A 24,410-nucleotide genomic window follows, 5' to 3' on the forward strand; every position below is an offset into this window, starting at 1 on the left:
AGCAAAAAAAAAGAAAAGCATTGTATCATAAAATTTTGTATCCATATCAGAAAATTACAAGTCAATGGCTACTGTTGCTACCATTAATAGAAACACTGCCTGCTGTACATGTATATTAACATAATGTAATGACTCAAAGAGTCAAAATGGCATTGTCCATTTTTGCCCACACATACACATCCAAAGTAGGTCACTGTGACTCTGGATAATGGGTGGGGGAATGCATCATGTGAAGCTGAAAATACATAATATAGCCATGGTACAAACATAACCAATGAGAAGAATATATATAACCAAATCTAAACTAGAAATTTGTGTTTGTAAAACATATATCCCCTTGCTTCCCCATTCTATCAATTTAGAACCTCTTATGAAGGTTCCTATGGATGAGAAGTGGGGTGTGTAGGTAATTTTCAAGCCATGACCTGGGAAGGCTAAATTCTTTGCAGTGGCCAGGAGTGGGTAAGGTTCGACCCCAAGACCAATGTCAGTTTCATGTAAAAATTTGCTTTTGTGTGTGCATGTGTGGATGCAGGGATGGACTCCATGGTCAAAGTTGCTTTTGCATGAAAATTGGTATTTTCATGTCCAGTAATCATATACTTGGTTATAAGGTGGGGATCTCAATATTCTTGAAGTTATAACCCAGAGGCAAAGTTCATTAGGGTTAGAAGGATCCCATGGTTAAAGTCAATTCAGTGAATAAATATTGGTTTTCCTACCCAGTAAATGTATACAGTATATAGTTACAGGGTGAGGGTCATTTTCTGTGTTTTAATTTCAGGGTCAAAATCATTGGGCTAGACATAGAACCTTAGCCATCATTCAGGACCTCAGTCTAAAATATGTTGAAACTTAGCGAAAACATAAACCAAATCTCAGACATGAGGCAATTAAAAACTCAGGAATTATTTGAAAAAAACTTCAAGTCACCCATATATATCCCTACCCAAAGGAATGTGAGCAAAGTTCTTCATGAGTCTGCACAATTTACACCCATAGGACTATCAATGACCCAAGTTTTATGTCTAGCTTTAACAGTGTAGGATTTAGAGTTCAAGAACATTACGAATGTCCAACTCTATGTATGTAATTGCAGTCTGTACAGTGTACCACAATCCCTGTTTCTTTTTATTTCGCTGTATAATGATAATTATCAGGAACATCCAGGTTCAATTAATAAGCTATATGCCACTTTAACGACCCTGTGGGCAAAAGTATCTTATTAAACTATCTACAATTAATGGTTAGAGTTTATTAATGACCAAGCAGTATTGCACAATGAACATGGTATATTTTCTTTGTTTCACGCCACCCAAAACTTGCTAACCCTGCCACCCTGATCCAACCCATTTTTTCATATGGAAGTAAGCTGAAAAACAGGCTTACATTTCTTTAGTGGATCCATTTCCATCCACATCTATCTCAGTGCTAACAATGACCAAAGAGACTACAGGTGATAAAGCTAAGATGACGGCTTCGGTGGCCTAATGGTCAGAACATCCCCCTAAGATGCGGGAGGTCATGGGTTCGATCCCCGGCCGAGTCATACCAAAGACTTACAAAAATGGTAATAACAGCTACCTCGCTTGGCGCTCAGCATTAAGAGGTTAGTGTTAGGACTGGTCGGCCTGGTGTCAGGATAATGTGATTGGGTAGGACATCATGCTACATGTCTGTGGAATGATGTCCCAGTGCTAGACATCACTATAAACTGCCACACTGCAGACATCATAGCGATATGACTGAAACATTGTTAAAGCTACGTTAAAAATCCAAATCACACACACACACACACATAAAGCTAAGAAGACAATTAATATTCATTATAAAACAATGTATCTGGCAATGGAAACATTCAAGGTTTGTGGCAGTGTAATGTATTAAACATGGGTATTAATTATAATAAATGCAGTAGTAATTAGTGAACACTACAGTTAACAAGTGCAAGATCTGGAATGGAAAATACAATGTGCAACTCATTCTAGGTAAACCAGATATTAAAACATGCCAATGTTTTCAATTATTAATTGAACATAACATGTTTATTGCAGAAATGAAAGTGCTAAAGGTAAAATATGATGCTACAGTTAGGACTGCCACCTGAAGAGCTCCAAAATATGGAGCACTGTGAGTGAGCCTTTTAAAAAATGACATATGACAACATTACATTTTATTATTCAATACAGAATGGTACTTTAAAATGTGTAACAGACAGATATTCAGTACAGATGACAAAGTTAAGGTGTCAAAACTGTCAAAGCAAATAAGATTATCTCATTTTCGTAGCATTATTAGTGTATTATGTACATGTATTATATAATTTTCCTTCCTTGTATATCCCCCCAGATTTTGGAGGAGGGGGCAATGTATCCCTTGCCCTTGCGAGTACATGTGCAGTACTGTTAATGATCAAAGTGACAGTGGTAACAACTTTAAGGAGGAGGGGTATTTAACCTAACCTCCTTTTGCGCTGTGGTGAGAAAAGATATGCAATAACCTTAAAATGCCTGGTAACAAAACAAAGCTAAACCAACTCATTTAATGAAAGATTATAAAAGTACTGAAAGAAACAACAGGCTGCTTAAAGTGACACACTAAACAAACAAAAGGGACCATATATACTCCTGTACAGATCAGATTCAACTACAAACTGTAAAGACCCAGATCTGACAATGAATAATGTGTTGGCAGATTTGGGTCTATGCAGTTTTTGTTGTCTATGCCTAATCAGTAGAACAAAAAACATTCACATTGGTCTACTGATGCATTAGGCAGCAAGAGATCACTATCCTTGGTGCCTGCTGCGAGCCAACTTACCATATATACTCGCTTATAAGTTGAGTCAAACTGCGAACAACAAAGATCTTGATCTGCCACAGCATAATGCCCCTGCAGATCAGGACATATGTTGTTTGTTCTATTGTTTTACTCCAAACAAATTGCACATACCCAGATCTGCTGGCACATTATGCAATGGTAGATCTGGGCCTGTGCAGTATTCAGTTGGACTCATTTTATAAGCAAGTAAATACAATCTACATGCTTGTACTTGGTACTTGAAGTTCTTGCATTAGTGTGATTGAGAGTGTATGTCATATCTCACCCATTAAAGTTGGTCCAGGAAAGATCCAGTTAGAAGGGAGAATGATACAGAAAACCACAAAAGTATTGTGTCAACCTGAACATTTCAGTCCACCCTTTGAGAACATCCACCATGAGAAATCAAATTTTGGCACTAATTGTTTAGTTTCTAAACCCCGACAGTGTGCTTTCAAACTTCTTGATATTCGATAACAAGTATTCACCTACAATTTCTTAAGAATTTTAGGGAATGATCGTTGCATTTTTTCACTTGGAGAGGGAAAGGACAGAAATTATTTTTTCAATCTTGCCCCCAAAATACCTTGAAAAAGTTTTCTTTGCTTCGATTTCTATAAAAATATAGTCACTTATATCCATCATATTGCTTGACAAAAAACAAATAATCTTGAGGTAAAAGAAAAACAAAAATCTTGATTTGAAAAAGAAAGAAAAAAACAGACACCCCTGTCCCAAAAAATTAAATGGCCTGTCCATTACAGGACAGTTGATCAGTAAATCAGCCCATGTTTACTGTTTACCCTATGTAAGAAAAATTACACAAGGCCAAGTTAAATACACTTACAAGCTTCTTAATATAGTTGACAAAAAGTCAAATATATTGACATTTCAGCATTGAATTGTTAGCCTTTTACTAGAGCTAATGATGTGTACCCAATTTCTTCACCCAATACACTGCATGCATTGAATCAGTATTCAGAAGGCTGTACAAAGCATATTAAAGGCTGCAATCCTTAGTCTGCCAGAAACGTTACTGGTAATGGACGCCGTGAACACATAAAAATAATTATGGACTTAAAGACAAATTTAAGCTGACCATCTCAATTCTAGACTCAAGTTATAGTTGACAACTAATTTATCATGTGTACCCTATAACAGTTTTTTTAGTTATGCTCTGGAAACAAAAATCTTTATGGACTGACTAAATATCTGGGAGAAAAAAAAATTCTAACTATTCACTTGTGACCTACATATGGCATGAAATACATACAAGATATGCTTAGACATATATATACACACACTATGAACTCATACACGATGTACATGTAGTTCAGTAGATATCAATTTTCAACAATTGTGCTAAATGGTCGGCCACTATTTTTATAAGTACTTAATAATGGTTTGTGGAAGATAAAAGATTGCTGTCTGGTATTAATACATGTGCATATAATAATAATATATTGTTTCCACAAAATAATTATTTTTCATAGTCTTCAAAGTCATGATTTGTAGCAACTAAAAATTCCACAAAAATTTGCATCCTACAAAAAATACTGAATTCACAGGATGTGTGTTTGTGTGTGTGTATAGCTAGCTAGCGAGAAAGAAAGATGGATGGATGAATGGATGGATAGATAGATAGATAGATAGATAGATAGATAGATAGATAGATAGATAGATAGATAGATAGATAGACAAACAGGGTCTAAGCTGAGACTGATCTTTATTGCCAAAGACCTGTCATATATTACCAGGACTTGCAAGTCTGACTTCTATTTCTTAATTGTTCCTATAAATTAAATACAATTTGCCGTTCAATCTTTCAAGTGTCTGAGAAGTCATAAAAGTAAACTGATGCAAGTGAAGTTGAGTGTTCCATAGTAAGACACATGTTACAGGTTCCTCTCTACAATTTTGCAATTAGCACAAGGTCTGACAGTTAAAGAAAAAGTTTCTCCTTTTCCTTCTTGGTAATCCTTGTATATCTTAGGTATTGTTAAAAAAAAACTTTTAATTCCTATTCTTCTGGTGTATGATTGATGGGTTTAATACAGCTTGGGCTTATTGAGATTATTAGCTGTGCATCGCTCAAATGACTTAACTCCACTTGGTCATTTTCACTTACTGGACTTCAAAGGAAAACTGAACAAAAACTAGTTGATAACATTGTCAATCTTTGTACATTTTATAATTCATTTATTGCACTTTCAGAAGCTAGTATTGTCAACGCTGGAAAAAAATAATTCTTTCTCATACCAGCAATGCTGTTCAGGGTTCAAATGGCATTTCACTACAGACACTCACTGCATGTGCTACTCGAAAGAGAATGAAAAAAAAGTCACCCTAGTCCTGCCCTTTGTCCTTACCACTATACAACCCATTGTTGCCCATGTCATGTCTTCTTTCAGTTAAGCACTGCAGGCATACACAGATAAGGAACTATTATTATACCCTCAACTTGAGCATTTGTTTAATTTGAAGTTTACCAATATTTTTCCTAACATTTTATTCATTTCCCTCTGCACCTGACTTTACTTTCTTTTGGATCTTCTTTCTATGCTACATGGCTAATTTTGACTCTATAAGTCTTTAAAACTCTTGATACTGACAAAAATTTTTAGGGTTTTTCTGATAATGAGGTACCTTTTTGCAACGTGGGAAGAAACTATTTAAATGAGATGCTGAAAGGTAGCTGTGCCTAACTGCACGTGAAATTTTTTTCACGTTTCACCAAATGAAACATAGTCAACTTATCTGAAGAAATAAAACAAAATGGGTCAACACACAGAGTTGTGCCCAATAAATCCACGTGTGCACTTGCAATAAGAAGGTGCTTGCGGTTATCCTAAAAATAGCAAACAGGGCTTTTTTAAAACATTACTAATTTGACTGCAGTTAAGAAACTGCTGAATCGTGTGAAGACAATGGCACAAAAAAAAACTAAGTAAAAGAGGTTAACCATAAAACAACTTAAGGCACTTCTGGAGATTATGGCTTCAAGAACAAGGTTAAAGCAGAATGTTGCTCCATTGGCATCTATATCTATAGTGTCTGGTGCTAATCATACCAATCATGGCCAGGAAATTGACACTGGTGAAATGTTGGGTTCTGAATCTGATGAGCACTCAGATGAGTGAGATGAAGCCCAAACTGTCCCTCCATTTTTAATGATCCCTAAATTTTATGATTCTGTACAATTTGCTTTATCCATGGTGGTTATAAGCAAGGCCCATCTGTTCAAATATGTTCAGGACCATAGAAACTTAGTGTCACAACTCACACTATGGTATTATAAATAATACTGTAGATCCGCTATGGTATTATAAATAATACTGTAGATCTGCTATGGTATTATAAATAATACTGCAGATCCGCTATGGTATTATAAATAATACTGCAGATCCACTATGGTATTATAAATAATACTGCAGATCTGCTGTGGTATTATAAATAATACTGCAGAAGATGTGCATTAAAATTTAATTACTCCCAAGCCCCAAGTCAGTAATGCTGACATGCTAGATACATCATTATGAACAACTCAAGGTTAAATAGATAGCAATTTTATCAAATATGAAAACAATTCAAATAATTTTATTAACTTAAATCTTCAATTTCAAATTTCAATAATAACTGTAAAGCTTCCGTTCAATACTATCTTGACACAATAACTGTCCTGGTTAACCAAATGCCACTTTACACATGAAAGTTAATGGCTTATTGTGAGAGAGTCTCTGTTCAGTATGTTGGCCCTGGTTCTCATCTGTTACTAATTTTGCTTCCTTCCTCCTTCCTTCCTCTCCTTCCTGTACTTCATGCCTCTTATGTGCACCCTGGGAGTTTACTTGGCTTCCTTTGGCCTTCCTCCCTTCTGTCCTCCTCTCTACTCCCTCCTTATTAAACTCTCAGTGTCATCACTATGTATACCCTGGGAATCTCTCAGTGCCGACTCTCATGAGTGCCCTGGGAGGTTCCTTTAGAAGTTTGTTTCACCAAGTTAAAATTCCAATCTTTTTACGAGCCAAGTTTCTGAGTGGCTTATAGCTAGAACTATCTGTTCAACATAGGCTTTCAACTCTGCTTCAGACAACACATCTCTACCCTTCTTGAGTTAGCAGCGCACTAATGTTTATCTGAGCATTCACAAATAAGAATTACACCACCCACTCTGCCTAAAGGATATGCCTCCCCCCCTCCCCTGGGAAGATTTAGCTTCTCTCATCCCTAATTGGTTGACATGCCTATTGTTTGTTTGTTTTTCTGCCTGGGTCCAGGTTTCTTCACACCTTCTTGGTGTGCCATAGGGTATGCAACTTGACTATGCCCTTTGGCAAAGGATTAAATACCCTTGAAGCCAATTTGGAGACAAAATCAAGTAACTCGTAAGTAAAACATCTGGCTTACATGCTGTGATTTCTGTAAAATTCTGCCTTCAGTTCCTTACACTTAGTTCCTGCAAATTGTAAATTTATTATTCCACCAAGAACCAGTCAAGTAATGGCCAGTTCATATCCAACTTATTTTGGTAGAAAAGCAAAATGGGCAGTTGAGACCCATTATAAATCAAAAATCTCTAAACAGACTTGTTGAATATTACCATTACAAAATGGAAACCATTAACATTATTTTAGATTCTATTGAGAAAGGAGTCTTCTTTTATGTCAATTGATTTGAAAGACACTTACTACAAATTTATCAATTGTGTTTTCTTCCATTTGGTCTAGTCCCAGAATTTTCACCAAAATTTAAAGTCTGTATTTGCCTTAGTGAGATCAGATGATGTTATTTGTTTTTATTATAAAGATGACTGGCTGGTCCTGGCATAATAAAGATGTTTGAATGATCCAAACAAGCTTGTGACTTCTCTCAATGAAGAAAACCCTGTTCTTATTCCATCTCTGAAAGATGTTTATCTGGCATGTGTCACTGACTCCCTCAAACTGAATTTATCATTGAAACAAGCTAGAATTAATGAAAATTCTAGATATGTGCACTTATGTGATGAGAAAAAACGTAGTGAGAATAAGATGTGTTGCACAATTACATGTACATGTACTTGGCATGTTGTATGTCTTCAGTGACAGCTGTTAAACACAGACATGCACCAACCATGTAACCTTTGGATTTTACTTCATTAATATGCTTATCTGGCAGTTTACTGGATTAACAAATCAAAGACAGTTTGATATAATGATGATTGACATATCCTATGATCAATATCCAGTCTCCCAGTGTGTGTACCAGTCAAAACCTCTGATCACACACACACATATACTGGTATATATATCCTGCAAATCAAAGTATGTAGCAAGTGACTGACCATTTAACTCTTACTGGGGGGGGGGGGGGGGAATTTAAAAAAAATTCTACAACTAACATAATGGATATAGTAGTTCTTTTCTTTCTACAAATCATAGCAAGATAATTGTTTCAACATTTGGAGGACCAGAATTTTGTTTCCAATAAAAATCACATAGCCCCAGCCATAGAAAATTAAATGTTTGATCCCAAACACCTACAAGCATCAGGACAATGCAAAAATGCAAAAATCCCAAAAGTAACTCACATGTTTAAACTAATGCAGTTATTGCATATATGACATGCCCCCACACCAATGCAGTTATTGCATATATGACATGCCCTCACACCAATGCAGTTATTGCATATATGACATGCACTCACACCAATGCAGTTACTGCATATATGACATGCCCTCACACCAATGCAGTTACTGCATATATGACATGCCCTCACACCAATGCAGTTATTGCATATATGACATGCCCTCACACCAATGCAGATGTAAAAAAAAATAATTTGTATGCTCAGAAAAACAAGATTTTCAAGGATATCTGAACAACAATATCGTCCAGTTTCTTATGAGTGCAAGGATGAATTCACAGTAAACTTGCATCCCCTCCGTGCCCCCCAAATGAACTATTGAGAGCAGCACAGACTCCATCTAGTTAAGACTGTATTCCACTGACCAATGGATTTTAAAGACAAAAACGTCTTGCATTTTTTATTTATTTAACATCTGTATAGTTGTGATTATGTGGATGTGAACATGTGTGCAGTGACATATTGACAATGTTAAGTCTACCAGTTACTTTATATTTGATAGTGTCTCAAATCATCCAAAGTAAATATTTTATTTTCAAATCTTAATTTCCAGTTATTTTCTTATAGCTGTTTCTTTGGACACTTACACCCACCTACATCCACCCTCAATAAGACCTCACACCATGCTTTTTTAGTCTCCCCCACCCCCAGCTCCAAAACCCCAATGGAAGGCTGGCATGCATGCATATGTAAGTAGTAATTCCACAAACAATTTTACTGTTTAATTTATAATGCAACATAAACTCCCTGTACTCTGGACAATCAATACCTGACAGAAGCTCATTAATTAATTGTCAGAAGTGGTATCTTTCCCTAGGAGCAAATTATGACAGCAAAGTGGCTGATCAATATCTTGTATTTGGATGTGGAATAAAATAATCTATGTATTATATGGTAGTTCTTATGATTCTGTTATCCAATAAGTTTCTGTATAGGGGTAAACTTGTCTGAGCACATCACAATTTTGACTGAGAGTAGTCCTTCTCTAATTCATGTAAATATGCAAGAAATTCCTTTACATGAGATCAGAAAATAACTGAAACCTAATGTTGACCATCATTTACATGTTTGACCAACTAGGCATCCTATGAAGTCTTCTGGCAAAACCACCATGTTAATATGACTTCCCACTCAGGTGGAGAAGTGATAACAAGATTTTCAAGATGGCAATTATGGCAGTCATAGTAGACATCAGACTGGCATCATTTTCATTCAAGACCAACTAGACCAAGGAAGTCTTTTGGTTAAAACCCCATGTTAATATGATTTTCCATTCATCAGAAAGTATATCAAAATAACTGTCATGGTCACCATATTGGACATCAGATTGGCAATATTTTCATTTAGCACAACAAGATTTCATAAGAAGTCTCTCAGTGAAAACCCCATGCTGATATAACCTTCCATTCAGGAGGAGTAGCTTAACAATATTTTTCAAGATCATCACTGTAGTAGCCATGTTGGATGTCCTAGCAGGACCATTTTCATATACGACCAACAAGTCCAACAGAATAATGTGTGTCAACTTTCACGACAATCCTACAAATAGTTTAGAGGGAGTAGCGATAAAAAACTAATGGAGTGATGGATGAACAAAAAAACAACACATTACAAATTTCACAACTGAAACAATGTACACAAATTAAGATTTAATTCTAAAATGATGAAGCTTTTTCTTGTCTAAATCAAAGGCTGTGCAATTTTTTTGTTTGTTTGTTCTTACTCCAGGGCTTTCCTTATCAGCTAGGAGCCTAGTAATTTACCTGGCTAAATTTTTCACACCCAGCTACTTTAAAAAACCTGTATCCCTATTGGAGGAGGTCCCCAAATTCCTGACCTACTTTGGCAACTCACTTTCCAACTTGAAATCTAATGGAAAGCCCTGCTACTCTGGACTACACAAAACGGCTATCAACACAATAGATGCAACACCTGCGACTAACATAATGCTGTTCAAGGCAACAGTTTCTATTAGAAGTGATAATAATGCAGGGATCATACTGAGCTTCGCCAATGATGCAAACTGCCATTTTGTTTTCCCTTATTGGCAACAAAATATACCATCTGGCAATTTTTTTTGGTGACAACCTTTTTGGCTGTTCAATATGTACATACAATCATGGATTTGGAGTGGTGACATTCAAAGGGACCATGAAAGGAAGCCACAAACTTGAATACACAATACACTTAAGAATCTACCTGTTACATAAACAAATCCTTTGTTCATACTGACAAACCCATCTTTACAGTGCACTGTTGCATCATAATCCGCTTATGTTAACATCTGGCCTGAGAACTGTATGCTGTGATACACTCAGTAATGCTACCGGACTACACCTACAACCGACCAACCTCTGAAGACACAAACAGAAATCGCCAGAAATAATTTAACAACAGCTAATCCTTCTTTTGTTATTTTAGATGTACCAATAAAATAGTTTTGCTGAAACTTCAGAGAAAGCTGATAACCTTTGAAGTACCGATTGCTGTGTATAAATACAAATCAAATGGAAAAAGTCTCAATCAGAATTATATAGTGTCAACAGTGCAACTTTATCATGGGTAAATGTAAATTAGACATTGAATGTCCATCCTCTCATCCTAAGAGTAAGATAACAAAATTATCGGCATTTGGATTTAGTGCAAATTCATCAGACAACAGAGTCAATGAACCTGATATTAAACCTGGCAGTCCAACATCATCTACATGTAGTGATGGTAGTAATGCTTCAAGTGCAACACCACATCATGATGAACGGGTCAAAAGTTCCAGAAAATTTCTAGGCAGCTGGAAACTTGGGCGTCCGTGGCTGAGATATGATACAAAGTTAAAACAGGTGTTCTGTGATATATGTATCAAGGCACAAGTCGGCAATTCCGTGTTATGATTCAAGAGACTTAAACTATGCAACAAGAAATTGCAAAACAAACAAGTTTTGCATAATTGAAAATAATTTACTTCTCAAAACACAGGAGTGAAAGAATTAAATTAACTCACAGCATGGTGAATGAATTCCTATTTCCTAAAAGTCCTTTCAATTCCAATAATTCCAAGAAATCTGAATACATTCCAACAAAAAATACCCCTTCTGTGTTGAAGTTTCAAATGTACAAAAAGATTTCCAAAGAATTCAAATAGTTGCTGAAATAAATTTAGTTAATACTGATCAGTTATTCCAGCACGTTTTGCAAAAAATAAATCTTTTTAAAAACTAAGTTGGAAGACTGAATATGAAAACACGCAGATTGGGACCTACCATTGGGAAGTTTTTTTTAGGCATATTTAAGCACCGTTTTAATAATAATAATAATAATGCTTTATTTATAGAGGGTGACTCATTGGTCAAGGACTATTCTCCCTCGAGGCCCTCTTAAGGAGAGCATAACAATGCACATTATATGAAGATAGTAATAATTACTGTTTATTTTAACATGTTTATTATTAAAATACTAAATACCATTATTTATTAGAAACACATACATGCTCAGGATATCTGTTCTTAAATAAGCTAATATTTTCAGCAGATTTTACATGTAGTGGAAGCTTGTTTCACATAACTGTACCAGAGTAATTGGAAGCTCTTTTTAAATTGTTCTGTTCTTGGTTTTGGTGGTAGAAGGTTTCCATATGATATTGATCTCAACTGGTATTGTGTTGAAAAAGGCCTGAATAAGTCCTGAAGATACTCTGGTGTATTTCCATGTAGACATTTATATAAAATAGCTGCCTTGTGAAAATCTATCCTGTCATATATTGTGAACCATTTGAGTTCTGTAAATAATGCTTTTGAGGGATGATCAATAGATGCATCTAAAATTATGCAAGCTGCTCGTTTCTGAAGTTTATAAATCCTGTCAAGCTCAGATTTAGCAATTTCCCCATACGTCTGAACATAATCCATTTTTGGAAGAAAATATGACTTGTAGCAGAGATTTCGAGTTTCCATATGTAAATATTTCTTGATTCTGCTGAGTAGGACAATTTTTACAAAGCTTATCAATATGGTCATCCCATAATAAGTTATTAACTAAGGTCACATCTACAAGCTTTTCATATCTGACATTTTCTAATGGATGATTATTTATTGCAAGAGATAGTTCAGGATTCTGTGACTTGTGTAGCTTTTGTTATGTCCCCAAAGTCATACATTTTGTTTTACCGTCATTAATTACCATCCTATTTTGTTGTGCCCAGTTTTGGACTCTAATAGGGTCTGAGTTTAATCTCATTTGGATAACTTCAGTATCGGAACTAGATGTATACAAGGTTGCATCATCTGCAAACAAATCTGGATTTGTGGATTCATTATTTAATGCTAAATCATTGATATAGATAAGGAAGAGGAGAGGGCCCAAAACTGAGCCTTGAGGGATGCCTGAATGAATTGTATGATTTTGAGAACTAATGTTGCCAATGCCCACTTGTTGAGTCCTTTGGTTTAGGTATGATCTAAACCAGTTTAAAGAAGGATTGTCGAACTTGTAACAGTTCAACTTTTGCAGCAGAATTTCATGATCAACAAGATCAAAGGCTTTCTTAAGTCAAGGAAAACAATCCCAGTTATATGTCCATTATCCATTTCCTTCAGCCAAAGATCAATTAATTTGGTAGGTTCACTAAATATTCACTGATTTGTCGGGTCCAATACAGGTGAAGTTCTCAAAAGACACGGCATTTTTCCCTGTAGAGAGACCGCTCCAGTGGCCTAGTGGTTAGGGCATCCGCCTCAGATGCGGGAGGTCATGGGTTCGATCCCCGACTGAGTCATACCAGAAACTTACAAAAATGGTACTAACAGCTGCCTCGCTTGACATTCAGCATTAAGAGGTTAGTGTTAGTACTGGTTGGCCTGGTGTCAGGATAATGTGACTGGGTGGGACATCATGCTACATGTCTGCAGCATGATGCCCCAGTGCTAGACATCACTATAGACTGGCACATTGCAGACATCATAGCAATATGACTGAAAAATTGTTAAAGCGACGTTAAAAATCAAAATCACAACACTCCCTATAAATTGTGTTATTCCCCACCCCCAACATGCCCCCATTTCATATTCTGGTCGGCTGTGCACAAACGGCACAATAGCCTCTTCGACATACTTCAAAGAACTGCCTGTTCTACACTGAGTGAAAGCACTAGCAACTGACTGACAAATGAATTATGCCCTTTTTTGTTATAACTAAAAATGCCTAAAATGGGTGTGAATTTATGTTAACAGTTCAAATGTGGTCTCAAGCCACCATACATGTGATAACTGCATGTATTTCCCATATTTTATATCCCACCTTATTTCATTATTGTTAACTCATATACGCATATAACACTGCTTACTAGATAACATATTCATTCCAAATTATTTTTGGGAGGGCACATATGCTCTGTGATATGTTTCTTCATTCATTCTTTTTGTTTAATGATGGTAATTAATGCTTATATATGCGGTAGATTAATGCCAGGTGTTGACTCATGTAAATTTCATTGGTGGGAATGGAGATCCTAGTTTGCTTGTCGAGAAAATATCTACAGCACTCAGTGATCATTCTTGGGATTTAGTCAGCAATTCACTACAAGCAAAGCACAGCAAAAATAAATTTCAGAACTCCTGGTTGACAGAGATGTACTTTGTGAAGCTAGCCATGAAAGAGTGTGGGGAATTTAATTCCTGAATGTATGAAATCGACGGCTGGATCATAAGTCACTTGTCCTACATTGCAAAGTACGATCATAGGGTTTTAGTATTAAAATATCATTCACTTAAGTTCCTTACAAAACTATTATTTAGTAAATAATATACATAATAGAGATTTGCTTAATACCTGATGTTTCTGTTAAAAAAAGAGAGAGACTGTAGATGTCAGGAAAGTAGATATTTTGCATTTGATAATGCATTTATTTCAGGTGGCAAATAGTCATACCTGTGCATTAACAGTGATGCGGTATGCAAAGACCATGGAAGTAGTGCAAAACAGTAATGTAATGATTTATTTTGTGATATTATGGCTGTATTGTTTGTTGTCAATAAAGTTATAACTATCCCATCTTGTTGAATTTTCATTGCCTATTACATTAATAGACTTTAAAAAAATTTCACTACCTGTCCTGGTGAAATATTTTGAAAAATGGATACAAAATATTGAGGTTGGCGATTTAATCTATAATAATAATGATTTCATGCATAAATCGTTGTAATCAGATTTCCAAGTGTAAGATCTCAATGATTTTGTTTACTTGCATGGTTTCTGGTTACTTTTTCTTTTCATTTCTAAATTCAAACATTAATTTCCGGCCTTTGCAAGTTTGGAGTCAAGTTCAGCAACAGAAGATGCACCCAAACTTTGACTGTCACTTAATTGTGGTCTGCAATCAACACTCATCAATGCCTGATTTCTCCATTACTTTCAGGTGTCACATGATTGTGTTGAGTTATAATGACTACTTTGTTTTGTTTATTTAATTTAACTATTTGTCTGTTAGTTTAAATTTTGTTATTCCATTACATGCTATTGTCATGTAATATTGTTTACTGGATTTGACGTTGTGCAGAGTTGATATTTTTAATTTTTTTAAATTTTATGTGATATGCTGCATAAATAAACATTGTATCGTGTTGCTGACAACGTTTTAAAATTTTTAAATTATCTTTCTCAGAGTAGAGTGGCCAAGTGGTCTAAAGCGCTAACCGTTCCGGATCACTGCCATCTCACCTCTGTCTGCATGGGTTTAAGTCCAAGGCTTGGCTAACGTGGATATGTGGGAAAGCCTGCCAGTAGCTTCTCGTGGGTCAGTGGTTCTTCCCTGGGTTTTCTAAGGTTCTTCCTCCAATAGTTATACTGGCTGCCATGTATAGCCTATCTTGCACTGAAAAATGGCGTTAAACCCTAAAACAACAACAACAACATTTCTCAGAGTAAGATAGGCTATACATGGCAGCTAGCATTAATGGTGGAGGAAGAACCCGGGAAAAACCCTGGAAAGAACCACCGACCTACAAGAAGCTACTGGCAAGCTTTCTCACTGGCTGAATCCATGACTCAAACCCATGAAGACAGAGGTGAGATGGCAGTGATCTGTAACGGAGAGTGCTTTAGACCGCTTGGCCACTCGGGGCCCCCAAGTACCAAATAGCCAAAGTTAATGTATTTTCAGTAACTAATAATTTGCAGGATTCAAAGGGAAAACAATTTTTAAAAATGAAAATACATGAATCCTAACTCCATTTCAATTAAATAAGTGTATAATAGAGGGCGTACAGTCTTGATAGATTTTAAGACCTGCCAATCCTGATGGAGAGAGAGAGAGAGAGAGAGAGAGAAGGAGCAGAAAAGAATAAAAATAGACATACATGTACAAATATATTATTTGTAACCCCTCAGGTGAGATGAAAGCAGGTACAGTGAACATCTATATTCATCAATAATACTCATCTGACTGAAATATCAAGATGGCAAGTCTACACATACCTGACATTCTGTAACCTTGAAAGATCAGAAAGAAAGCACTGGAGATAGAAGTTTTTTAAATGGAATCAGTTGATAATATGCCCACAGCAGTCCTTATGGGGAATGACCACACTGCCTTTTATTTATTGCATATAGTATGTAAAATTTCCGCACCAGAAAAAATTATTTTTGTTTGTATTTTGACAACATAAATTGCTTGAAAGTACCATAGTATCACTGTCACTGTTGGCTGAGATTAGAGACTGACTATGACAAGATAAAAGTCGGTTCATTTACATGGAACACCAGTCATGTGTTATGATGCAACTGAAACTCATTATTACAATACTTCCATGCTGAGCAGATGACGTGTTAATCATACAAATGATGCTGAATCTACAACAGGCACTTACGCTTTGATTTCCAGCCCAGTTAATGCACAAATTGTTTCTTTTCAAGTGATAGATCCAGCTATCAGTGCATGATCTTTTAACTTTCATTTGACTCAGAAACTGGTACAAACTTAAGTCCTTGCTGGCCAAGAAAGGCATACTCATTATTCCTACTATGAAAACGAAGTCATATGGACATCGTTCTTTTGCATACCAGAGCCCAGCAACGTGGAATGAATTGCCCACTGAACTTAGACATAAAGACACAGTGATCCCATTCAAGAGATCTCTTAAAACTCACTTATTTCGACGGCAAGAACAAACTTAAAGACCTAATACTGTTTCCTATCTAAAATATTTTCAGCATGTTTTTTGTTTTCTAATTTCATGGTGTTTGTTTTTTTGTAATCATATCATTATGTTTTTTATGTTATAATTATTGTCTAATGTTGTAAAGCGCTTAGAGCTTCTAAAGATTAGGTGCTATACAAAGTCCTAATTATTATTATTATTATTATATAGATGGATTAAACGGAAACATAACTTAAGGTTTAATGTGGTTACATTTCTGATTTTAATGAAAATATTTCACTTGAAGTCCTGAGCAGTGAAGTGTATTAGAAGTACAATTAACATAAATCAAGCAGAACAAATCATTTGGAGATCCTCTGATGCTTTCAGATCATTCAAGCAATTAACCTCTGCAAATATAGAGGTGCCAAACATATAGCAGATATTAAACTAAAATATTTCCATCATTTTTCCAAAATTTCATTTATACTTTTTTATTTATGAAGCTAATGTCCATCAAATAATAAAAAATGAAAATTTTCATGGCCTTTTGTTTTAATCATGATGTAAATATCATCATCATTGTTAAATGGCTCTTGTACTTAAATCTACCTTGTGCTAAAAATAGACCATAACATCTTTGTGCCCGGCTGTCGCCATACTGTTTTCGGACAAAGCACAGACAGACGCTTAGTAACACATAGTAAATCGTGACATACATGCAAAAATATTTTATTTTTTTTGCACTTTCCTCACTATGTAATGTTTTCATATATTCGACTATAATATATGAGCGCGTACAGTAATAATTTTGTACATTTTATTTCTCTGTCATCCATTTGTATTGTTTTCCAATCTTCATTTAGTAAAACTCTCCTATGTGCATATTATATATGTATTTGTGTGTATGTATGTATGTATGTATGTATGTATGTGTGTGTGTGTGTGTGTTGTGTGATTTTTGATTTTTTAACGAAGCTTTAAAAAAAAAATCAGTTATATCGCTACGATATCTGCAGTGTGGCAGCTTATAGTGATGCCTAGCACTGGGGCATCATGCCACAGACATGTAGCATGATGTCCCACCCTGTCACATTATCCTAACACTAGGGCCAACCTGAGTCCTAATACTAACCTCTTAATGCTAAGCGCCTGTTAGTACCATTTTTATAAGTCTTTTGTAAGACTCGGATGGGGATCGAATCCACGACCTCCTGCATCCGAGGTGGACGCTCTAGCCACTAGGCCACCTGAGCGGGATAAATGTATGATTGTATGTATGTATGTATGTATGTATGTGTGTGTGTGTGTGTTTCCCAAATGAATGTGTTGAAACCAATAATATTTATTTATATCTAGTAGACTTTGTTTTCTTTTCAGTTAGTGTTTGTGTGTAAAATATGTATTATTTTAAGGTTGGCTGTTGTCAGTAGGGACAGCAGTTTTTATGTTGTTGTTTCCATGAATACATGCAGAAAATTATACCTCCTGACAAAATTTTATTGTATATATCTTTTAATCAACCAGTCCTGCTCTTTTCTACACCATAAACACCATAACTCTGACGAACATAATGCATTCTTATATGTTCTAAACTGTCATTCAAAATTACGATTTGTTTGTAAAACAGTTAACAAAAATTTACTCTCTTCTTTTCTTAACTTTGTTACAGATTAACACATCAGAATCAGAAAAGGTTAATAAAATCACTAATGCATAATACCAACAAAACAAACAAACAAATAATACCCCAAAACACACACTGATGCATTGTTTTTAAATATATGGAATATCTATGCAACATTTCTAAATTATACAAGCATATCACATCAAATAAGCAGAGTGTAATGTATTATTCACATAGTATAAATGTAATCAACCAGTAATGTTCCCTTCAACAACATAACTCTAATGAACATAATGCATTCTTATATGTTCTAAACTATCATTCAAAATTAAGATTTGTTTGTAAAACGGACACTGAAATAAACATATCAATTTTCTCTCCTCTTTTCTTAGCTTTGTTACCGATTAACACATCGGAATCAGAAAAGGTTAATAAAATCACTAATGCATAATACAACACCCTCCCCAAGAAAACACTGATACATTGTTTTTAAACTTATGGAATACATATTAAACATGTCTAGATTCTACATCACATCAACTAAGCAGAGTGTAATTTTGTACGCTAAACAAAATATAAGAAATAGTCACTTTCCTACATCCATCCCTCTCTGTGTGTATGTTAAAACATGAATCAAATATAAGAATACTTCATTGGCTTTATTTAATGGGGTGGGATGGGGTTGGCAGTTCCCTTGGAATTTTCATCTCAAAATATTCAGGGTATATCTATCGGTGATAAAATGCAAGCAATTTGTGTATTATAGTGTTCTAGAAAGTAATAATTTTGTACATTTTATTTCTTTGTCATCCGTTTGTATTGTTTTCCAATCTTCGTTTAGTAAAACTCTCCTATGTGCATATTATATATGTATTTGTGTGTATGTATGTATGTATGTATGTATGTATGTATGTATTTGTGTGTGTGTTGTGTGATTTGTGATTTTTTAACATAGCTTTAAAAAAAAATCAGTTATATCGCTACAATATCTGCAGTGTGGCAGCTTATAGTGATGCCTAGCACTGGGGCATCATGCCGCAGACATGTAGCATGATGTCCCACCCTGTCACATTATCCTAACACTGGGGCCAACCTGAGTCCTAATACTAACCTCTTAATGCTAAGCGCCTGTTAGTACCATTTTTATAAGTCTTTTGTAAGACTCGGCCGGGGATCGAACCCACAACCTCCCGCATCCGAGGCAGATGCTCTAGCCACTAGGCCACCTGAGTGGTATGTATGTATGATTGTATGTATGTATGTATGTATGTATGTAATGTATGTATGTATGTGTGTGTGTGTGTGTCCCAAATGAATGTGTTGAAACCAATAATATTTATTTATATCTAGTAGACTTTGTTTTCTTTTCAGTTAGTGTTTGTGTGTAAAATATGTATTATTTTAAGGTTGGCTGTTTTCAGTAGGGACAGCAGTTTTTATGTTGTTGTTTCCATGAATACATGCAGAAAATTATACCTCCTGACAAAATTTTATTGTATATATCTTTTAATCAACCAGTCCTGCTCTTTTCTACATCATAACTCTGACGAACATAATGCATTCTGATATGTTCTAAACTGTCATTCAAAATTACGATTTGTTTGTAAAACAGTTAACATAAATTAACTCTCTTCTTTTCTTAACTTCGTTACAGATTAAAACATCTGAATCAGAAAAGGTTAATAAAATCACTATCACATAATACCAACAAAACAAACAAACAAACAAATAATACTCCAAAACACACATTGATGCATTGTTTTTAAATATATGGAATATCTATGCAACATTTCTAGATTATACAAGCATATCACATCAAATAAGCAGAGTGTAATTTTATGTGCTAAACAAAATTTAAGAAATGGTCACTTACTATATACATCCCTCTCTATTTAACACATGAATCACATATAAGAATACTTCATCGACATTATTTAATGGGGGGGGCTGTCAGTTCCCTTGGAAAATGTAATTGTATATAGCTTTTAATTAAGGAAACGTATTACAGTAATACCTCGAACATTCGCGAGGTTAAGTTCCAGAACCAGTCGCGGATCAGGAGGAATCGTGAATGTTTGATACGAGTCACTAAAAATGCTAATAAATGCTTATTTCTAGGGTTTAAACCCTAAATATGACCCAAATCATATTCCCAAAGCACTTTAATTTCATTTAAAAGTTAGCTTGATACATTACCCTTAAAAGGAGAAATAAATGGTTGACGTAAAAATAGAGTACGGTATCGCCTAATGGGTATTTGCCACACTAGCGCATTTACAGTACGGTATACTAATATTACCCCTATACTAATTCATTGGCTGCCGTTTTCTTTTGCAATCACAGTAAGGTAAAACCAAGTAACGAATGGGACTGTAAACTTAATGACTGACGTTTTCTTTGTCATTGTCAGGAAGGTAAACTAGGTAAACTTCATGTCACAGAAGTCATATAACGAAGGTACAATTCAGTAAAATAAAGAAAACATATACGTAGAGGGTACCAATGAAAATTTCGCGAATCCGTGAATTCGCGATTGCACGAGGTATTACTGTATTCACATAGTATAAATGTAATCAACCAGTAATGTTCCCTTCACCAACATAACTCTAATGAACATAATGCATTCTTATATGTTCTAACTATCATTCAAAATTAAGATTTGTTTGTAAAACGGACACAGAAATAAACATATCAATTTTCTCTCCTCTTTTCTTAGCTTTGTTACCGATTAACACATCGGAATCAGAAAAGGTTAATAAAATCACTAATGCATAATACAATACCCTCCCCAAGAAAACATCGATACATTGTTTTTAAAGTTATGGAATACATATTAAACATGTCTAGATTCTACATCATATCAACTAAGCAGAGTGTAATTTTGTACGCTAAACAAAATACAAGAAATAGTCACTTTCCTACATCCATCCCTCTCTGTGTGTATGTTAAAACATGAATCAAATATAAGAATACTTCATTGGCTTTATTTAATGGGGTGGGGTGGGGTTGGCAGTTCCCTTGGAATTTTCATCTCAAAATATTCAGGGTATATATCTATCGGTGATAAAATGCAACCAATTTGTGTATTATAGTGTTCTAGAAAGATTCATCAAATTTGATCATATAATTTATGCAGTCTGCTGGCTTAAGCACCACTGTAACAAAATATTGGAATGCACATCTGTATTCAGATGAATAAATTTAACGTCTGGTATATGGTTTTCTGTAAGAACAATAATACGAAAAATATCACAGAAAAGAACACTGAATGCCATTACACCGGTTCGCCTTGTCCGAATGGCTATTTTTAGAAACTGATATCACTGAGTGCGACGTTTCACAGAGGTAAAAAGTACAAGCGCCATAAACTGATTTTACTCCCAATTATAGACTCTGAAAATGATCAATTTGGAAACATTTACATACAGTATATAATGGAAATGATGAAGGATTTGCAAAATATCCCCCTCTTATTTTACAACTTGTATTACACTAAACATACCTGTCTAATGCTGTCTATCCATTCAACCCACTGGGAATCGAAAAGAGAAGTAACTCGGATGAACAACCTGGATAGATAAAGCAAAATTATGTACAATATACACTGGGACAAGCTTACTACACAAGCACATGATTTTACAAGACTACAGTTCACCAGCTGTTGTGAAAGCTGATACTCTGGGAAGCATCAGACAGATACTTAAAGTTTTGTGATTTCCACCAAATTCACTGATACAAGCACATCTGCCCAGGAAACTTGCTCTGCAATAATGTGCAAACAAGATTTGTTCTGGTTACAGTAGCTGAGTAGATGTACAACTGATATAGTACTGGAGTTCTTGGAAAAAATTACACATTGGTAAATACATGTACCCCAATGGATAGATCTGGCAATTTTATAAGTATCTGTAGTAGAAAGGAAATAAAATCTTTTCAAAATGGGCCCAGAAAATGATGAAAAGCCAAGCTAAACTGAACAATAATAAAAAGGTTTTGTGAAAAGCTTTCATCCGAAAATCTCAATTTCTTATCCATTCCTAAAATCTTTTGGCAATTTAATCTTGATGGAGTATATGAAGTTTATTGTAACAATGTAATCTAAATCACATATACAATAATGAGGAATTACATACAATCTGAACAAAATTCATAAATAATTTATTATCACTATCCATGTTCATCAATTCACTGACTGATTACAATATGTGCATTAACGTCAATATTATTGAGTCCTCACTTAAAAACATGTTTTCATTGATTTCTGTGTTAATTAGGAAAACGATACTCACTGGTGTATTTAACAGTATATCATCAATATAATGGCAATTGAAACAATAAAAAGCCAAGAACTGAGAATGTCAAGATAAAGATTTAAAACTAACATTGGTATGTACAAAACTTCAATGCTGAAATGACTGCTCAGGGGGTCAAGTGGTTAGAGCACCAGTCTCTGATGTGGAAGGTCGCTGGTTTGAACCTGGCTGAGTGATACCAAAAACTTATAAAAATGGAAAAAACTTCAATCGTCTGGTAGATTGTAGTCATTCACTTCCTGCCTTCAGAGGTAGTCGAATGTAGCTAATCAGGTAGCATGGTTATTTGGGTTATAATACAGCAGAGTACTAATACCAAACATCAGTAATGTTAAGGTGGTTTGTCAATATGAACAATGTAATGTTAGGGTGGTTTGTCAATATGAACAAAGGATTTTTTATGTAACAATAGATTCCAGTGTAATTTTATATCCAAGTTTGAGGCTTCCTGTCATGGTGCCTTTGAATTTCTCAGCTCCAAATCCAAAAGTGTATATATGATTTTTAACAGCCAAAATGTTGTCACCAAATAATATTGCCAGATGGTATAATTTGTTGCCAATAATTTGTGGCATTGGCGAAGCCCAGCACGATCCCTGCAGCAAGCCACTGTAACGAATCAAAATTAAATTGTTCAGATTTAAATACTGTTCTTACGTGATCAAGACAAGGGAAGCACACAACATGGACTCATAAATAAGCAATTTTCCACTACTGGTCCATGTTACCTCAAATACACCTGTAATGGGTTCTCTCTGGTAGGTAGTCTTACTTTCAATATTAAACTTACAAAGTATTCTTTTGAAGTCAATTGCCTCCACCATTTTTGGCCAATGTACAATGCAGCGCAGTTACACACTATTGGTTAGTTGGCATTACATGTTAAGGGAGGCAACTCATGAAATGCAATAGATGTCACGAGGACAAAGCACTATATTGTCTGCTCAATCCGCCAAGGTGTAGACAGGGTTATCATATCAGAACCTTGGCTTGTGAAGATGCCCTCCACAATTAAAATGCATGCATTATTTCAATTTTTTTTAGTCATTTTCATTATACAGCAGATTGTAAGAAAATGTGTTCAGCAGTTATAGTCCCAACTACAGTCTTATACACTGCATGCGGGAAAGCTGTATGCGAAGAATAAAAAGTTCTGTCTCATGAGAGACTAAAATCTTGAAGTTAAAAAGCAGTTAATAATGAAACAATTGTGGTAAATTTACGTTTATAAAAATGACCAAGACCTGTCTATGGTTTGGAACATTGCCAAATGTTTATTTGCACAATCTATCTCAAACTACAAGGACCATAATTCTTCTCCTATTTAGCCAGATGCACTTACTGAATTTGCCCAGTTTGGTGAATAACAATACAATTTCCACAGTTTCTTTCTCTGAGACAAGCAGATTTAATTCTCATGCAGGCAGCTGAGGGCATTCAGTGGCCTGCATGGGTATGCAAGCTCCAGTCTCTCATGAAACTTTCACTCATTTACTATTTTAACCTTTTGTCTGGTACGTGTTTATAACAAGTACAAACTACATTCAACATGTTCTATTGTTTTTTAAAGAAAACTTTGTGGCAGATTATATCATAGACTACTGTTGTACCTACTGTAATTATGTAACTTTCATCCAACATCACATATCTTCATTATAGGCACCTGTAAATCCAAGAATGAATCAGTGTTCTCTGAGTCTTTTCTATCATCTGACCCAAAATGCCCATAAAACTACTTCTGGTAAGTGACAACCTTACAATAATGTGACAACCTTTTACAGCAATAGTGTCATTTGCACACAAATACCACTGGCCTGCTTCCTGGCCATTTCCTATGTATCGATTTTTATGTTATGTATGCAATTAGTCACATCAAATGTCATAAATGCATGAAGTGGT

The 24,410-nt window shown here is 35.2% G+C and overlaps 1 protein-coding gene across 2 annotated transcripts in view; it reads right to left on the reverse strand.

The window, feature by feature from the left end:
- The window catches only part of LOC149803737 (uncharacterized), a 67,008-nt gene that overhangs the window by 34,497 nt on the left and 8,101 nt on the right, over positions 1 to 24,410 (reverse strand). For both annotated transcript variants that reach the window (XM_089953492.1, XM_089953490.1), the window contains exon 2: positions 21,701 to 21,767. The gene's annotated coding sequence lies outside the window, so the exon portion shown is untranslated. The remainder of the gene's footprint in view (positions 1 to 21,700; positions 21,768 to 24,410) is intronic.

The sequence above is a fragment of the Sinohyriopsis cumingii genome, chromosome 3 (genome assembly GCF_028554795.1).
Source record: "Sinohyriopsis cumingii isolate HCF-2022 chromosome 3, ASM2855479v2, whole genome shotgun sequence".
Classification (NCBI taxonomy): Eukaryota; Metazoa; Mollusca; class Bivalvia; order Unionida; family Unionidae; genus Sinohyriopsis; species Sinohyriopsis cumingii.